The 16,110-nt window shown below is 38.7% G+C and overlaps 1 protein-coding gene across 1 annotated transcript in view; it reads left to right on the forward strand.

Annotated features, from left to right (window-relative positions):
* The window catches only part of BMPR1B (bone morphogenetic protein receptor type 1B), a 274,381-nt gene that overhangs the window by 101,039 nt on the left and 157,232 nt on the right, over positions 1-16,110 (forward strand). Inside the window, exon 2 of the mRNA XM_012810557.1 lies at positions 15,640-15,734. The gene's annotated coding sequence lies outside the window, so the exon portion shown is untranslated. The remainder of the gene's footprint in view (positions 1-15,639; positions 15,735-16,110) is intronic.

The following is a 16,110-nucleotide window of genomic DNA, read 5'->3' on the forward strand; positions in this document are numbered from 1 at the left end:
TAGTTTGCATTCCCACCAGCAGTGCAGAAGTGTTCCCTTTTCTCCACATCCACACCAACATCTATAGTTTTGGGATTTTGTGATGTGGGCTAATCTTACTGGAGTTAGATGATATCTCAAGGTGGTTTTGATTTGCATTTTTCTGATGATTAAGGATGATGAGTATTTTTTTACATGTCTGTAGGTCTGTCTTCTTCAGAGAAGTTTCTATTAAAATCTCTTGCCCACAGTGAGAGGGGATCACTTTTCTTCTCTTGCTAATGCGTTTCAGTTCTTTGTGGATTCTGGTTATCAATTGTTTGTCAGAGACATAACCTGCAAATATCTTCTCCCATTCTGAGGGCGAGAATTGCTTGTTTTACATACTATGATCTTGGCTGTGCAGAAGCTTTTTAGTTTCATCAGGTCCCAGTAATGTATTTTTGTGTTGCTTCAATTGTCTGGGGGGTCCGCCTCATAAAATATTCTCCCATGCCTATTTCTTCGAGTGTTTTCCCTGCACTTTCTTGTAGTATTTTTATAGTTTCATATTTTAAATTTAAATCTTTTATCCAGTGAGAATCTATTTTTGTTAAAGATGAAAGATGTGGGTCCAGTTTCAGTGTTCTACAGGTCTACTTATCTGACTTTTTTATGTGCCCTTGTTCGGAGTTTCTTTGGGTGATGTGTGTGTCACTTGAATACCAAAGTTTGTTCTTATCCAAGGAACTTGCCTTTAGCAATTCCTTCTGCTTGGACTGTTCTCACTGCAGATCTTATATGGCCAACTTTCTCTTCATTTAGGCCTCTGCTCCGAGGGCTCTGCTTCAAGCAAAGCTTTTCTTAACCTACCTACATAAAGCTTTCTTTTCCTAAACATTATCATATTATTCTGCTTTACTTTATTTCAAATATTTTTTTTTGCTGTGAGATATTATCATGTTCGTTTGTTAGTGTTTCTTTTCCCATTAGAATGTGAACATCTGGTATGAGATCTGGTTAGAGATCTGGTATGCCTGGTTCAACATCATTATTTCCAATTCTTAAAACTGAGACTGTCCCATTGAAGTTGTTCGATACATATTTTTGAATAAATGAATACAAATGCTATTGAAAATCAATAATTATATATTTTTTCCCTCAAAAGAAGTGGGATCACATTCTAAAGACGTGGGTGATGTGATGAGTGGCTGAGTCACCAGGTAGAGAGGCGGTGAGCCTAAAAATGAAGCAGTCTCAGTACTAAAAATGCGAGGACAGTTACATTAAGTCTGCACTAGTTACCGCCACTTAAGGTTCTTACTCCAAAGCTGTATTTTGGGTCTTACCAAAGTGTCTCATATTTGAAATCTTCATATACCATGTTTCCTTGAAAATAAAACCTACACAAAAAATAGGCCCTAGCAGGATTTCTATGCATTTGTCGAATGTAAGCCCTACCCCGATAATAAGACCTAGTGACGCAGATATGCTGCATAGCCATACCATGCATTTCAGTGTGGAGAGGAAGACATCCCCTGAAAATAAGCCCTAGTGTGTCTTCTTGAGAAAAAATAAATATAAGACAGTGTCTTATTTTTGGAGAAACACGGTACTTTCTGTTTAACTTCTACTTTTTTTCGAGAACTTAGATATTACCTCTCTAGCCTCAAACCTTCCCTGAGCTCAGTCTTAGGACGGGTTATATTCTCTGTGTTGTGTGTTTGTCTCATGGTCATTGCCATATTATACTGCAGCAATCTAGTCACTAGTCTGTCTCCCTTACCAGCCTTTACCCTCTCCAGGAACGGGGATTGTCTTTCTAGTGCCAGGCCCTTGACGGGCACTCAGCAAGTGTTTATTGAATGAAAGCATAAAATAAATAAATACTGCATGAGAAGCATTAGAACTGCTAATTAAAGTTATAAAATGGATTTTTCAGGAATTTAAGTAAGTTGAAATAGTTTTTAATAGAATAAAGCAATAAAGAAGGGTATCCTGTGCCAATTGGGGGTGGTGGTATGATGTTATGCACTCTTAGGAAATTAAGAAAACATGGTTGGAGCCAATAAGTCTGAGCACTGGCTTCCAACTGATACGTGGCCTGTCATCTGAATTAGGTTTTCATCACTCACGGGGGACTTATTATACATTATTTACCCTTTTTGATAATCTTTATTCCCATAGCTGCTATTCAGATAGATACATTTTCCAGTAACACCTGATCTGCATTTTAAAATGTAGCTTTTAATTGCTATCGATTGCCAGTAAACCCAGTGATAACTTCTCATCAGTATACTCTGAACTTTCTTGTTCTACCCAAGGCAAAGTGCTGCATCTTTGGGCACATAAATATTTAAAATTCTTTGTGTAGAGGCTATGTTGGTTCCACGGATACTGTTGTCGTAATTTTAGCACCTAAGTATTTACTACTTAGGATTGCTCTGTCAGATTGTAGCCTGCTTCAGAATCTCTGCAGTACTACTGTGTGTAATTATACCTGACGGCTAGAGGACTGGGTCTTTTAAAAGGATAAGCATGCGGTTGAAATGGATGTGTTTTTATTGCCTCATTTTCTATCACACAGATTATAAAACTCTGAGCAAGAAGAGCATTGTGCAAGACAGAAATGCTGCAGAAATGCTGACCCCCTTTGGGGGGTCAGGTCCCCCAAAGTCATACAGAAGCAGACAGTGTTCTCACAGCTTTGCTTCTGTAAGCTTGAGAACTAGTACATACGTTTCCCTTCTATTTTCAGGAGGAATCATTGCCGGTGCATATCAGGCAGCTTGCCACATTTCTAAGAAAAAGACAGCAAGCAATGAGAATAAGGAGTGTTAATTTAGGGTCACAGCATACAAAGTAATTTTCTTTCCTTTAATTGGGGTCTCGATGTGTGGCTATGTATTTGCTATACTAAGCCAGTATAGTTCTGTACTGGCTTAAATGTTACTCCATAGAAACAAGGCTTACAGGAGGTCCTTCCATGAAGACACTTGCATGGAGGGTCTGAGCACGGCATACCACTTCCATATCCTATGGTGCATTAGGAGAGCGTAGTGTGGGATTTGTGTGATGGGGCAAGGGAAAATGAAACTGAAAGGGGAGGACCAGGGTAGGATGGCAGAAAAGCCAATATTCCATGTTTAGAAGTTTGAACCTTCTGTTGTTAGCAAGAGGGCGGCGTTAAAAAAAAAAAATCTTTCTTTGAGTAAAAACAGATAAGGGCTATCCAGCCATGTAATATGAAAAAATAGAGACATACATGAACAACCCTCATATCACAGAAGACTGATAGAGGCAAAAGGAAAGGGGTGATAAGGAGACAAGACTGTGATTGGGACCACTTCAGTATTTGAGTTTAAATAAAAGCTAAGTCTGAATTTTGGTAGAAACAGAGGAAAGGAAAGGAGAAAAACTTTAGCGAAATTTCAAAGAATATTGAGCATGTAGGAATTAGAAATAAGAGAGAGGAGAAGCAGGAAACTTGTATTTTTAGCTTGCATGAGTGAGTAACAGTACTGTCATTGACCAGTACTGGAGAAATGAAGACAAAAACTTTGAATTTGTGTGAGGGTGTGTGTGTATGTGTGGCCGTTATCAACAAAAATATATATGCCTCCAATTGGAAGACTTCATTCTGTCCCCCAGGAATTATTATTTTTACCCCATGGGAACATAATTTCTACTGAGATATTTTCCTGGTGATATTACTGATAAAGGCCCAGGATTTAAAGTAGACAATGTGAATTCCATTTCTATCTATACTTCTTTCAAACTTTCCATGCTTTGGGCTCTTCCCTTATGGGCGTTGAACTTCATTTTCCTCATGTGTAAAGTAGAAATATTCATTGTTTATCCTGATGATCAAATGATACAACTTATGAAAGAACACTTACTAAAAATATGAAGTAGTATGTAAGTGTGAGTTTTTAGATTTGTACATACCGTTAGGAATTGGACAGTACGTGAGAAGGTTTTAGCCTATCAACCTGGATCCCTTACCCCTGAGGACTGGTTGTGAAGGTCTTATACTTTAAGAACATTCTTTCATATTCTCTATTGGTGTTAATTAAATATCAAGTATGATTCAAGGTTTGTGTATGCTTTTTCAAACATAAGTATTTATACACAATTATTTTGATAGAATAATTCAATACAAATTGCTTTTAAAACACAACAAAATTATAAGTAGGTTGATTACCAGTTTGATGTACTCTTTCTTGACATCACTTTTCTCTTTATTGAATCACGGAAAAATAATTGTAAGGATGTTCTTTCTTCTTACCTTTCAGTTGATCTTAGCCAGAAGGCTGAGAAGCAATATTCTTACCTTTTCTACTTTTACTACCCATCTCTCCTTAGCCCAGTTCCAGTTCTGTTCTTGTTCAATATTGGTCTGATACCAGAATGAAGTAAATTAGAGGAGGGAAAAAGAATCAGAGCATTCCTTACAGTTTTTAGCTACTCCACAATAGTCTCTTGAAAGTTTTCAAGAACCAAAAAGATTGCTCCCATCCATCTCAAAGTCTCGTTTAATGAGCTTCTGGAAATGAATACTGTACATGACAATATTCAGATTCACCACAGTGCAGAAGTAAAAGTGAGATTTCTCATTGTTAGTCTTTTCTGCTTTGCAGTATTCCTTTAGACATCACATTTCGAGAAAATTTTAGGCCCCGTCACTCAGGATAGCAAGTAGAAACCACATTTTATATGTGAGCCAAACTAGAGTAATGGATGTTTCCTTCATTTCTTTTAAACTTAGTTTGCTTTGTTATTTTCTTTTCTGTTTTTGAAATATATTTTGAATATAAAAACATGCTATTAAAATGTATAATGATATTCTTCATCTTTTTATCAATATAATTTAAATCCTCCATATGAAAGCATATTTGTCATGGAACAGTGAAATAAACCAGTGTTGTTTTTGTTTTACTTTCTTTTCTGAATTATCAGACTTAATGTGCATTCCCATTTTCACTGCCGAGTTTAATCACTCAGTGATATTTTTCTGAGCTACTGACATATGATTAATAAATAGCAAAAAAGTCAGCTTGTATTTGGCAGACACGCATTCTTGGGTAGTCGAGGTCTCATACTCTCCCAGTGAGACCATGGAGCTGGGTTTTGTGGCCTCCTTCCTGGCTGGGATCTCGCCCTTGCCATCCTGTGCAACTCATAGCAGCTTGTGTCAGGGACCCCTCCCCAACCTTACTTCTCTCCTTACAGCTGACATAAGCCTTTCCCACGTGGATGCTTTCAGGCCCACCTTTATGACATTCTTCTTCCTTGACACTTATTATTCTTGAGATTCCACTTCTACTGCCTATAAAATGTATTGCACTGTTTTCTAGAAATAAGTATTCCATTAAATTAATGACATATTGCTAATAATGGATACATGCATGAATGGTCAGATCCAAATGAATGAATCAATTCTAAAAAAGAAATATTGAGAGCAGCTTCCTCTTTATGATGAAAGAAAACATTTGTTTGAAATATCTAATAATGATTTATCACCTGGATGTTAGAACTATTCAGAGATTAATGGAATTTGAAGTTCATAATCTAGATTCTTGTCACATAAACCTAATTTCCATTTTCTTCTTTCTTTTTTGAGATAGAGTCTCACTCTGTTGCTCTGGGTAGAGTGCTGAGGTGTCATAACTTGTAGAGGAAATTGAGACCTGATCTTTAGCATAAATCACTTCCTGCTTGAGAGACCTACAGAATCATGAGAATGGCATGTGAGTTGTGTGTGTGCAGATCAGAAAACTGGCCTCCAAGAGAAAATGTGTATGTGAGGTGTGGCAATAATAATTATGGTAAAGATTCTCTAGATTCCAAAGGTTTCTTGATGCTGGAGGCAGAGGTTGTGCTCAAGGTCTGTGGTTTTGCAAAAACAAATGTGGGGACGTTCTTTCTGACCTTTTCCATGTCCTCCCTAATCAGGGCTAGTGTTGGGCAGGCGGCTTTGTCTGCGACTTCCCATTATATGATAATAAATACAGACTTGAGGTTTGCTCGGATGGCTCCTCCCAGAGCTCCTAGTCCCCCTACACAGACTTTGTGTCAATCGTCTTCATTCCTTATGCCAAGACCCCTGCAGTAGCTCACAGGAACCTCAAACTCTTGGACTCAATCTCTCCTCTTGCCTCATCCTCCCAGGTAGCTGGGACTGTAGGCACTGACCAATTTTTCTGTTTTCAGTAGAGACGGGGTTTCCCTCTTGCTCAGGCTGGTCTTGCACTCCTGAGCTTAAGCCATCCACATGCCTCCACCTCCCACAGTGCTGGAATTACAGGCATGAGGCACTGAGTGCCTGGCCCTAATTTCCATTTTGGAGTAAAAATAGAAAACTTTGATTTAGTGATTTAGTATATGATGATATTAAGGATTTCAGACATTTAAAAAAGTAGGAAATGCTTGAAATTATATTGCAAATACTTATTTGTTATATTAAGAAACATTTTTTGAGATTATCCATAAGGTTGTGTAAATATATGTGTAGCTCTAGAAGGAAAACAAATCAAAATACTGATAAATAGCTAGAAACGCATAAGGTGAAGAGAAATTAGTGAAGTTTTAATACACAGGCAGTGTCCGAGTTACAAACACCCGACTGAGAGATGACTAGCACTTACAAGTGGAGGCTATTACAGGTAATAGGTGAGTGTCCCTGTTCCAGCTCATACACAGATTCAATTAAAGAACAACTGCAGAACCTGGAGACTGCCTTCTAGGTCTAATCAGCAACAGCTAGAACATAAAAAAAATTTGATATTCTGGATGTTTTTCATTATATATTATTATTTTATTAAACACATTGAGCTTTATTATTAGTTCAGGGACTGTAGGTGCTGACCAATTTTTCTATTTCAGTAGAGACGGGGTCTCCCTCTTGCTCAGGCTGGTCTTGCAGTCCTGAGCTCAAGCCATACTGCGAATTTCAGAATAATTTTTATTCATAAACGATAGTGTTTTTTAGTTTGGTATTTTGTGTGATGTCAAACAAAAGTTTAAAAAGACACACATTCTTTGCTGTGGTTGCCCCGTTTGGTATATCCCTTCTTCTCGATTTATGTACAACATTGTTTGAATTGAAAATAACAAATGACCCATTTATTAATAGTGTAGTCAGTACTTACTTCTGAAACTAATAATGGACAAGTGCCCACGATAAAGTGGCAGCAGTAAAGGTTAGTAGACTTATGTATGATTTTCCTGAGGGGTCCCAGGAGCCCACATTATTTATTACTTGAGAACAAAGAACCTTAGAGTTAAAGGTAAGTGACTCTGTATATGATATGACTAATAGCAGGTCCCTCCAGGGGAAAAAAGAGGAGGAAAACAGTTCCCGGTTTACTTCTAACTAGGTGCCTTGTGGAGTCAGTTTTCTTTTTCTCTTTAGTCATTTACACTGTAAGTCATTGATTCCCTCGGGTAAAAAATGAGGATAAGCTTGGATTACTACTATTTTGCTTGTACGTATTTGCCCCTGAGGAATGTCTCATTCTTCATAGTCTTAAATAAATTTGTAGTATTCACATCTGATTAACTTTGTCAACAACATATTTTAAAATCATTTACTCCTTAGCTTCTTGCTTTTTTTTTTTAACTCCAACTTCAAAGAAGCATTAAATTAAAGCATTCACATAGCTAGACTACAATTCCAGTTTTCTGACATTAATCTGTATTTTATTATTACGAAACTAAAAATACTAATGTAAATATTCATCATAGTAATGACCAGAGGATTAGCACATGTTCTCTGTAACTGTATTTTTTCCCCAAAGCTTCCTTTCCTTATTAAAATTTCTATTGAAACTGTATAAGAATTCAAATTTTGTTAGTTTAAAAGCTGAAATAGCATACTGGTCAAGTATTTCTCATTCCTTTCATTTATATCTTTCATGTATTATTTTATTTATTTGTTCAGTTAACAAGTGAGTAGGCTGTATTTATGCCAGGTAAAACTTTGTTGGCTCCTCAAAAATATATTTTAAGCTTTATTTAGTCCTAAGGTTTCTGAAATTATATTTACCGGAAGTCAAGAGTAAAAAGCCAAAGGGCTGAGCAGTGCCCATAGCTCAGTGGGTAGAGTGCCGGCCACATACTCTAAGGCTGGAGGGTTTGAACCTGGCCTGGGCCAGCTAAACAATAATGACAACAACAACAGAAAATAGCCAGGCATTGTGGTGGGCACCGGTAGTCCCAGCTAGTTGGAGTCTGAGGCAAGAGAATCACTTAAGCCCAAGAGTTTCAGGATGCTGTGAGCTGTGATGCGACAGCACTCTACCCAGGGCAACACAATGAGATTCTGTTTCGAAAAAAAAAAAAAGCCAAATGAGTAATAAGTACATGAAAAAACAGTCAACATTGTTAGTCATTAAGAGAATGCAAATTAAAACCACAATCAAATTCTACTTCATGTTCACGAGGATAGCAATAAAAAAAGAGAATTTCAAGTGTTTGTAAGGCTGCAGAGAAATTAGAATCCTCCTACATTTGCTGGTGGGATGTAAAATGGCACACCTGTTTTGGGAAACAGTTTGAAAGTTCTTTATTACGTTAACCTAAAATTACCATATCACTTAGCAGTTTTACTCCTTGGTATTTACTCAAGAGGAATGAATACAAGTTCAAGCAAAAATGTGTATATGATTGTCCACAGCAGCATTATTCCAAATAGCCAAAAGAATGGAAACCAACCCAAACGGCCATTAGCTGGTGAGTGGATAACCAAAGTTGGTACATCCATATAGCAAAATAGTATTTGACAATAAAATAAAGTGAAGTCTTGATTCCCAGTGGTGTAGGTATTAGTATTAAACCTGTTTTACTGATGAGGAAACTAAGGCACATGTATAACTTGCACTGTTCCTGGGGAAAGAAGAATCTCAGCTCAGTTTGACTTGTTTTTTTCTTTGTCTTTTCTCCTGGACACACACCTTTTGAGAGAGAAAGATTTAATTCCTGTCTCATTTTCCTTGCTTACCTTCCCCCAGTGCTTGCTTTCTTTTTTAATAACTGCTTTGTTGAAAAATAATTTATATACCTTAAAATTTACCCTTTTCAGTTGTACACTTGGGTGGCTTTGAGTATTGTGATACTTTCTGCATGTTGTAGGGAATGGGCTGCTTTCATGTTTGATCTCGCCACGGCACATGACATTGCTGACCACTCCCTTCTAACACTCCATCCTCATTTACCCTTTCTCATCCTCCTGACCTCATGGTGGTTTTTCAGTCTTTCAGGGCTTCTCCTCTTGGGCCTGCCTATTAAATGCTGAGTTTGGTTTATTTCCCATTATACAGGCTACTGATGAGAGATCTCATGTCAGAACCACCTATGGTGGTGTAAGGTTCACCAGTGTGTATTTCATCCATTTATCCAACACGTATTTATTGTGCATTTACTGTGAGCAAGGTTCGGTTTATTTGAAATCTTTGCTGTTAATGAACCTACATCCTCTTGGGAAGAGACAAGCAATAATAAATAATGAAGTAGGTTTGCAGTTTTAAATGATGTGACAGTGCTAGGCTTTGCTGAGAAGGTGCCATTTGAACAGAGACTTGGAAGAGGTGAAAAGTTAACCATGCAGCTGTCCGCAGGTGGGAGAGACCAACAAATAGAAGGACACTAAGGGCAAAGCGGGCAGGCCCATTGAAGGAACAGTAGGAGGGAAGTGGGCTGGAGCTGAGAAGATGTGGGGGCTCTAGTGTGTGCTGTCAGAGACACAATGAGGGAGCAGGTCAAGGGGGGCTTTATGGACCATTGTAGGGACTTTGGGTTTTACTATGAGTAAAGTAGGGAAACATTGCCGGGTCTGATTAGAAGATGAATGTGATTTGAGTGATGTTTTTAAGGGACTGCTTTGGCGTCTGTGATGACAAAAGACTGCATGGTGACAAGGTCTGAAGCAGGAAAACAAGAATGGAAGACTGTGGAGTTGATGCGGTCTTATCTCCTCTCTCTATTTAAATGCCCACTGAACATCCTATGATAATAACATAAATATTTCAGGTTCATCATGTCCACAACTAAACTCACCTTCTCTTCCCAGCTCCCTATTCACATTGCTCACTTGTGTACCCTCCTCAGAGACCCAGGCATCCAAAGAGGAGTCACCCTTTACTCTTCATGTGTTCCCTCCCCTTCCCTTTCAATCAAATTGAAGACAAAGAAGTTTAAGTTCTTCTTAATAACTTATATCAGTTACTTTAATTTCATCTGCTTATTTTGTTCTTAATCTTCCTGCTACTCCTTAATGTTCAATGTTAAAATTCTACCAATTCCTTAGAAGAAATGCAGGCTAAGGCTCTTTGAACCCTTTCTGACTTTGTGAAGACACTGCTCAGTCCACTTCCTTGCCTGGGCAGACTCTGCCTCTAATTTAAATGACTGATACAAAGTCACCACAATATACAGTCCAGCCAAATTTGGGTGGAATCCCAGTTCTGTGATTTATTAGTTATATGGCTTTAGACAAGTGACTCAATAACTATAAGCTTCATTTTCTTTGTCTTAAAAAAGACAAAACCGTAACCATCTGTCCGGGTTATTTTTAGTGATAGAAATACTTCTAAAGCCTAGCTAAAGTGATCAGACAGTAATTACTTCATGAATAATGATAATATTCCCTCTAGACCACATACTTCAAGAAGACTGGGGAGCAGACATAAGTCTGTCCTTTACATCTGTGGGCTTTGTCAAATGTATAATGTCATGCACCTGCCATTATAGTATCTCACAGAGGAGTGTCACTGCCCTAAGAACCCCCTGAGATTCACCCATTCCTCCCACCCTGCAAACTTCTAGCAGCCACAGTTCGTTCTGCTGTCTTCTGTTGTGTTGCCTTTTCCAGGACGTCATATATGTGGAATCTTAGGGTATATGGACTTTTCAGACTGGTTTCTTTCACTTAGCCATCGAATAGATAGTTTTTATAAAGTCAGTGTCCAGATTTTCAACTCTGGTATAAACTCTTTATTAATGTTGATCTGGCCAAGAGCAATGCTTTTTTCATAACACTCTTTCTCTTCTACAAGAGAAAAGCACAGCCTTCTTCAGCCCAAATGTTACTATGAAGCATTGTCCTGGGTCATCAAAAATTTAACAATTAAAAATCTAATGCCTTCAATTTTTATTGTAGAGAAGTATGACAAGGTAAACAACTAAAGACTTCTAATTATAAAATACATTGCATAAAAAATCTATGAAGAAATGAGACAGAAATAAAGGTCAAGAAAATAAAATAGTAATATAAAAATTTCAGTTGTCAAAAGAAGTGTTTGTGGGTAATTTACATAATAGTTGTATTAAATTATTATAGATTCAGATGCTATTGTGTATATTTAAAATACACTTATCGTCATTTGATCTTTGATAAGCCTATCAAAAATATAAATTGGGGGGAAGATTCCCTATTGAACAAATGGTGCTGGGAGAATTGGCTGGCAACTACTAGAAGATTGAAACTGGACCCACACCTTTCACCATTAACAAAAATTAACTCTCACTGAATAAAAGATTTAAACTTAAGACATGAAACTATAAAGATTCTTGAAGAGAGTGCCGGAGAAACACTTGAAGAAATTGGCCTAGGAGAATACTTTATGAGGAGGACCCCCAGGGCAATTGAAGCAACACTAGAAATACATTACTCAGATCTGATCAAACTAAAAAGCTTCTGTACAGCCATGAACACAGTAAGTTGGGCAGTGCCTTTGGCTCAGAGGAGTAGGGCGCTGGCCTCATATGCCTGAGGAGGTGGGTTCAAACCCAGCTCCGGCCAAAAACTGCAAAATAAATAAATAAATACATAAATAAATATATAAAAGAACACAGTAAGTAAAGCAAGCAGACAGCCCTCAGAATGGGAGAGGATATTTGCTGGTTATGCTTCTGACAAAGGTTTGATAACGAGAATCCACAGAGAACTGAAACTTATTAATAAGAAAAGAACAAGTGATCCCATCTCAGGGTGGGCAAGGGACTTGAACAGAAGCTTCTCTGAAGAAGATAGGCACGTGACCTATAGACACATGAAAAAATGCTCATCATCTGTACTCATCAAAGAAATACAAATCAAAACCACTTTGAGATATTGTCTAACTCCTGTAAGAGTGACACATATAACAGAATCCCACAACTACAGATGCTGGCATGGATGTGAAGAAAAGGGAACACTTCTGCACTGTTGGTGGGAATGCAGGCTAATACGTTCCCTTTGGAAAGAAATATGGAGAATACTCAGGGATCTAAAAGTAGACCTGCCATTTGATCCTGCAATTCCTCTCCTAGGTGTATATCCAAAAGACCAAAAATCACTTTATAACAAAGATATTTGCACCAGATTGTTCATTGCAGCTCAATTCATAATAGCCAAGTCACGGAAGAATCCCAAGTACCCATCGACCCATGAATGGATTAATAAATTGTGGTATATGTATACCATGGAATATTACGCAGCCTAAAAAAAGATGGAGACTTTACCTCTTTTATGTTTACATGGATGGAACTAGAACATATCCTACTTAGTAAAGTATCTCAAGAATGGAAGGAAAAATATCCCATGTACTCAATACTACAATGAAACTAATTTATAATCACTCACACTTTCATATGAAGAATAGGTTACAACTGTGGCCCAAGATGAAGAAGGGAGAAAGGGGGGATGGGAAGGGAGGGGAGGAGTCAGATCAAGGGAAGGTGTTAGTATAGAGTATAAATGTCCTAACACAGTAAGTAAATGGGATGAGGTATATATTAACCATTGTGATGTAAGTGTTCCTAATTCTATATGAAATCAGCACATTGTACCCCATAAATGTATTAATGTATACATGTTCTATGTGTTTATGATTTAATAAAAAATAAAAAAATAAAGTAAGTTATATGACTTTTATTTTTAAATGTCAACATTTCCAGTAGAGTAGAAATTTAATTTATTATTATTTTTTTTTGCAGTTTTTGGCTGGGGCCGGGTTCGAACCCATCTCCTCCAGTGTATAGGGCCAGCACCCTACTCTTTGAGCCACAGTCTCCACCCACTTTATTTATTTATTTTTTTACTGAGACAAAGTCTCACTCTGTTGCCCAAGCTAGAGTGTGATGGCATCAGCCTAGCTCATAGCAACTTGAAACTGCTGGTCTCACAAGGATCCTGCTGCCTCAGCTGCCTAATTAGCTAGGACTATAGGTACCTGCCAGTATACATGGCTAAGTTTTTTATTTTTAGTAGAGACTGGGTCTTGCTCTTGCTGAGGCTGGTCGTGAACTCCTGAACTCAAGGGATCATCCCACCTTGGCCTCCCAGACTGCTAGAATCATAGACATGAGCCATGAGATCCAGCCTAGAAATTTAATTATTTGCATGTACCAATACATATTTTGTCATAGGTAAAATATTGTAGATGTTAATTTGATAATGTGTGAGTGATTACATAGCTTTTCAACATTCTTTTAAGAGTCTGTGAACAAAAACAGTTGAAGAGTAGTAGCTTATCCTACTCCATAAAACCCAACTTTGTTAACCTGGTTTATAAAATCCCTCTTCACCTTCCTCCTGCTAGTCTCTTGTTGTTGTTTTAGCTACTTTCTGCCTTATACTTTGTGCTCCTGCAAGAAAGAGCTGCAGGTATTTGAAGTTCCGTGTATGCTACATGATGAACGCATTGTGCTCTTCCCTGCCTTTGGTGTTCCTCCTCTCTCCTCTTTGCCTCACTGCTTTTCACTCATTCTTGAAGATCCTGAAATCTTGAGTGAGGAAAGACCCAGTTTGCCTCCCTTCATCCGGGCTCGGATGCTCATTTTCCTGCCTCCCTTAAGTACAGTCTTCCAGGGTCCATTGCTGTACGTAATACACTGTTTCGTAATTACCTTTCCCCCTGGAATTAGAGTGTAAGGTCTTTGAGAGTAGAAACCAGGTTTCATCTTTCCCTCCTTGGCACCTAGCTGTGTACCTCTCTTGGCAATATGTTAACTTATTGGACAGATACCAATAAGTTTTGGTATCTTGAGTTAAGCAAGGAAAAACATCTTTCAGTTGTTTGAGAGTTAATTCTTCTATTTTCCTTTTAGTCAATTCTAAAAGGCTACTTTTGGGGCGGCACCTGTGGCTCAATGACTAGGGCCCTGGTCCCATATACCGAGAGTGGCGGGTTCAAACCTGGCCCCAGCCAAATTGCAACAAAAAAAAATAGCCGGGCGTTGTGGCAGGCGCCTGTGGTCCCAGCTACTTGGGAGGCTGAGGTGAGAGAATCACCTAGGCCCAAGAGTTGGAGGTTGCTGTGAGCTGTGTGATGCCACGGCACTCTACTGAGAGAGACAAAGTGAGACTCTGTCTCTAAAAATAAAAATAAAAATAATAAAAGGCTACTTTTGTTTCATGCTCATTATTTTTCTGGCTGTAATATTTCTGCTTACTGGTAAGGTGTCAGTAAACTTTCACATGAAGATGAGCCTAAAAATGAGTTTGAAAACCGTAGTTCCAGCAGAAGGAGCACAGCAACTGCGAATGGTGAGGCAAGGACTCTGGTTTTGGCTCTACCACGAAGTTGCTGTGTGACTCCAGGCAAAGAATAGCCAGCCTGGGGTGGATTTTTGTTATCTGTAAAATAACAGATTATTTCCAAAGTTCTCTTCACCCTTGATTGAATCAAGGGAGGAGATAGTAAAGCAAACAAATGGTTATTCTGGTCAAGCAAAATCCAGAATAGGGCTTGATTTATTTTCTAATCATTCCTACTGTGTGTCACAGGCAGTATATGTAGGTATTCAGGGCTTGACTATGTCACCTGCAAACTGTATACTGTCGTGTCATGGCTTAGATTTTTCCTTAATCTAATGAAATAAAGTAAAATAATCCAAAATGCATGATTGTAAATGTAGAAGTTAATATAGTCTATTGAATCATATAATTTTTGGATTATATTTTACCTTATTTTATAAAATACACAATTTGTCTGATTAATATTATACTTCCCAAGGCATTTCTATCATTCTGGAAGTGAACTTCTGTCAAAACATTTTTTTGTGTGTGACCAATTACTCAGTCACTACAGCCTTCCTCAATAAGAAGTGATATTAAAAACAATTATGAAAGCGCTTTCCTGTGTCTGTTGGTCATTCATAATATGTAGTAATGAAGTTTATGGAGGTTGGTGGACTGACATTTAGGTATAAATGACTTGTATAAGGGGCTTGAGATTGGGTTGTTTAGCCAAAACAAAGGCAGTATTTCCTTACTTGTCTTCCACTCCACTCAATCCCCCTTTTCTCCACCTGCTTGAGGAAAACTGTATTTCTTTAGACAAACCTCTTAATTGCCCTCCTGTGCCTGATTTGGGCCTCAGGAAAGGCCCATAGCATCTGTAAAGCTGGCAGCGAAATGGTATTTCCAGGCAGGCAGGCACAGGGTTGCTGGGTCGGGAGCCAATCCACAGCTTTGTCCGAGCAGCTGAGAACTTTGCCGAGTATTACCACGGTGCTCGGTCACAGACCTGAGCCAGTCAAGCACCGAGCAAGTGTCAGGGTCAATATTTATAGACCACGACGTAGCCGCTGCTCCGAGAGAGAAAACGGGAGAGAAACACCTACGCAGAGGGCAAGCAAAGAAAGACTGTAGTGGAGGGAACTTTAATTTCCAATTTTGTTATTTTTTTTCACCGTCAGGTTCAAACTTCTGCTGAATCATAACTATTTGGCGCTGAGCTATGACAAGGGAGGAAACAAAAAGTTAAACGAGCAAGCCTGCCCTGCGCGAGAAGGTAAGTAGTTAGCAGGTCGGGTTTCCTCGTAAACCCCTTCTCCCTGTTGGGTGCCCTGCGTCAGTGAGCAGAGGGCTGTGTGGCCGGGGACGCTGACAGGGAGGGGCTGCCTGCCGCTCTCCAGCCTTGGTGGTGGCAGTGCAGTCCTGCCACTGCCGCTGCTGAGAATGCTGTGTGCATTCCTGAGACGCCACATGCCTGTGGTGGGAAAGCTCTCAAACACCAGTGTCATGTGGTGTCCCATCCGTAGGTTTCTGTCAAACTCAAGCCTTCTGATTGGTGAATTCCTACTTACTTTTGTATCTGTGAAAGTGTATAGTAGTGAGTGGTCATTGTCTGCGAAGTGTATAGTAGTGAGTGGTCATTGTCTGCGAAG

This window comes from Otolemur garnettii, unplaced genomic scaffold (assembly GCF_000181295.1).
Source record: "Otolemur garnettii isolate 467f Iridium unplaced genomic scaffold, OtoGar3 scaffold00137, whole genome shotgun sequence".
NCBI classification, from domain to species: Eukaryota; Metazoa; Chordata; class Mammalia; order Primates; family Galagidae; genus Otolemur; species Otolemur garnettii.